Below are 3,502 nucleotides of genomic sequence, written 5' to 3'. Positions count from 1 at the left end.
TTTTTGACAAACTCCAATTTTCCTAGATTCATACCTCTTACATTCCATGTTCCAATTACTAATGGGTACTTGCAGCTATTTCTTCCCATATTGAGTCATTTCCCATCAGCAAATGGAGGTCCTGATAGCTTGACTCCATCTGTGTCATTAAGGTAAACTCTACTTTGAGGAGACAGCTCTTTCCCTGTCATACCTTGAATGACTTCTCACCTGAGGGGCTGATCTTCAGGCACTGTATGAAACAGTGATTCAGGGCTATTCATAAAGTTTTCCAGTAATATAGCAGACATTTTTTTTTCACTGCTATTTATAAGGTTTTCACTGTCTAACTCTGAGAATTGGATGGCCCCTTCCTTCTTTTGGGTCTGTCTTAATCTGGAAGCTATACTGAAACCTGATGCTCCCTGGTGGTCTAGTGGTTAGGATTCAGCGCTCTCACCGCCGTGGCCCGGGTTCGATTCCTGGTCAGGGAAATAAAAGTTTAGGAGCTCTGGTAGCATAGTGCCTAAGGCACTTGACTGCTAACCAGAAGGCTGGCGGTTCAAATCCACCAGCCACTCTTCGGAAGGAAGATGGGGCAATCTACTTCCGTAGTGATACTGCCTTGGAAACCCAAGGAGGGGTCGCTATGAGTCAGGTCTGACTCGACGGCACATAACAACAACAACATACTGAAACCTCTCTACCTTGGGTGTCCCTGATGGTATTTCAAATACCGGTGGCATAGCCTCCAGCCTCACAGTAACATGCAAAGCCACCACAGTACGATAAACTGACAGACGAGTGGTGGAGATAATTCTACTGTTATTCAAATTTATGCACCAACCACTAAAGCGAAAAATTAAGAAATTGAAGATTTTTACCAATTTCTGCAGTCTGAAATTGACCAAACATGCAATCAAGATGCGTTGATAAATACTGATGATTTGAATGTGAATGTTGGAAACAAAGAAAAAGCACTGGTAGTGGAAAATATTGTCTTGGTGATAGAGATGACACCAGAGATCACATGATAGAATTTTGCGGGACCAACAACGTATCCATTGTAAGTGCCTTTTTCCAACAACATAACTGGTGACTATACATGTATGTGGACATTGCCAGATGGAATACACAGGAATCAAATCAGCTACATCTGTGGAAAGAGGCAATGGAGAAGCTCAATATCATTAGTCAGAACAAGGTCAGGGGCCAACTGTGGAAAAGGCCATCAATTGCTCATCTGCAAGTTCAAATTGAAGTTGAAAAAATTAAAACAAGTGCACGAGAGGCAGAATACAACCTTGAGTATATCCCACATGAATTTAGAGACCATTGGAAGAATACATTTGACACACTGACCACTAATAACTGAAGACCAGAAGAGTTGTGTGATGATCTCAAGAACATCATACATGAAGAAAGCAAAAGGTCATTAAAAAGACAGGAAAGAAAGGTCCAAAATGGATGTCAGAAGAGATTCTGAAACTTGCTCTTGAACAGAGAGTAGCTAAAGTAAATGGAAGAAATGATGAGGTAAAAGAGATGAACAGAAGATTTCATAGGGCAGCTCAAGAACATAAAGAATGATAATGAAATGTGCAAAATACTGGAATTAGAAAAACCAGAAGGAAAAAACACATTTGGTGTTTCTCAAACTGAAAGAATTGAAGAAACATTTCGTGCTTTGATATGCAATATTGAAGATTTTATGGGCAACATATTAAACAATGCCAGAAGCATGAAAAGAAGATAGAAGGAACACAGAGTCTCTGCACCAAAAATAATTGATTGACAGTAAGACACATTAGGAGCTAGAATATGATCAAGAACTGATGGTAATGAAAAAATCATCTAAGCTGCACTGAAGAAATTTGCAAAAAATATGGCTCCAGGAACTGACAAAATACCCATTGAGATGTTTCCACAAATGAATACAATGCTGGAATCCCTCATTCACTTACACCAAGGAATTTGGAAGACAGCTACCTGACTGAAAGAAATCCATATTTGTGGCCATTGCAAAGAAAGGTGATCTGACAAAATGCATATATATCCAACAATATCATTAATATCACATGCAAGTAAACTGTTGCTGAAGATAATTAAAAAATGGTTGCAGTGGTACTTCCACAGGAACTGCCAGAAATGCCAATTTCATAAGAGGATGTGGAATGAGGGCTTCCATTGCTGATGTCAGGTGGATCTTGGTTGAAAGCAGAGAATATCAGAAAGATGTTTGCCTTTACATTCTTGACTATACAAAAGCATTCAACTGTGTGAATCATAACAAATTATGGATAACATTACGAAGACTGGGAATTCCAGAGCACTTAATTGTGTTCATGAGGGACCTGTACATAGACCAAAAGGCAGCCATTTGGACAGAACAAAGGAATACTGTTGCTGTTGTTAGTTGCCTTCGAGTTGTCTGAAACTCATAGCCACCCTAGGTACAACAGAAAGAAACACTGTCTGGTCTAGCACCAGCCTCACAGTCCTTGCTATACCTGAGCCCATTGTGGCAGCCACTGTGTCAATCTGTTGAGGGCCTTTCCCTTTTTCCCTGACCCTCCCCTTTACCAAGCATGATATCCTTCTCCAGGGAATGGTTCCTTCTGACATGACAGAAGTAGGTGAGACTGGCCATTCTCTCTTCCAAGGAGCATTCCCATTGCACTTCTTCCAGAACAGATTTGTATGTTCTTCTGCAGTCCAAGGTATTTTCAATATTTTTTTGCCAACACCACAATTCAAAGTCATCAACTCTTCTTCAGTCTTCCTTATTCACTGTACAGTTGTCACATGCATATGAGGTGATTGAAAATACCATGTCTTGGGGTGGTACACTATAGTCTTTAAAGTGACATCTTTGTTTCTTAAAACTTTAAAGATGTCTTTGGCAGCAGACTTAACCAGTGGAATACATCATTTGATTTCTTGACTGCTGCTTCCATAAGTGTTGATTGGAGATCCAAGTAAAATTAAATCAACTTCAATGTTTTCTCCATGTATCATGATGCTGCTTATTAGTCCAATTGTGAGGATTTTTGTTTCTTTATGTTGAGGTGTAATCCTTACTGCAGATTGTACTCTTTGATCTTTATTAGTAAGTCCTTCTAGTCATATTCACTTTCAGCAAGGAATGTTGTGTCATCTGCACATGTTAGTGAGTCTTCTCCAATCCTGACTCCATATTCTTATAGTCCAGCTTCTCAGATTATTTGCTCAGCATATAGATTAATAAGTATGGTGAAAGGATACAACCCTGACGCACACCCTTCTTGATGTTACACTATGCAGTATCCCTTTGTTCTGTTTAAAACACAGCCTCTTGGTCTTTGTCCAGGTTCCCGATAAGCACAATTAAGTATTCTGAAATTCTCATTCTTTGCGATGTGATCCATAATTTGTTATGATCCACAAGGTTGAATGCCTTCACATAGTCAATAAAACACAGGTAAACATCTTTCTGGTATTCTTTGCTTTCAGCCAAGATCCATCTGACATCAGCAATGATATC

General features: G+C 39.5%; 1 non-coding gene across 1 annotated transcript; it reads left to right on the top strand.

The window, feature by feature from the left end:
- The first annotated feature begins 401 nt into the window (after window positions 1–401).
- Window positions 402–473, top strand: TRNAE-CUC. Its single transcript has one exon. It is a non-coding gene; the product is annotated as a tRNA-Glu (tRNA).
- Window positions 474–3,502: the final 3,029 nt, after the last annotated feature.

Source organism: Orycteropus afer, unplaced genomic scaffold, assembly GCF_000298275.1.
Source record: "Orycteropus afer afer isolate SDZICR_OR568_19922 unplaced genomic scaffold, OryAfe1.0 scaffold00898, whole genome shotgun sequence".
Lineage (NCBI taxonomy): Eukaryota > Metazoa > Chordata > Mammalia > Tubulidentata > Orycteropodidae > Orycteropus > Orycteropus afer.
The sequence above is the reverse complement of the archived record's forward strand: the minus strand, read 5'-3'. Positions and strand labels throughout refer to the sequence as shown.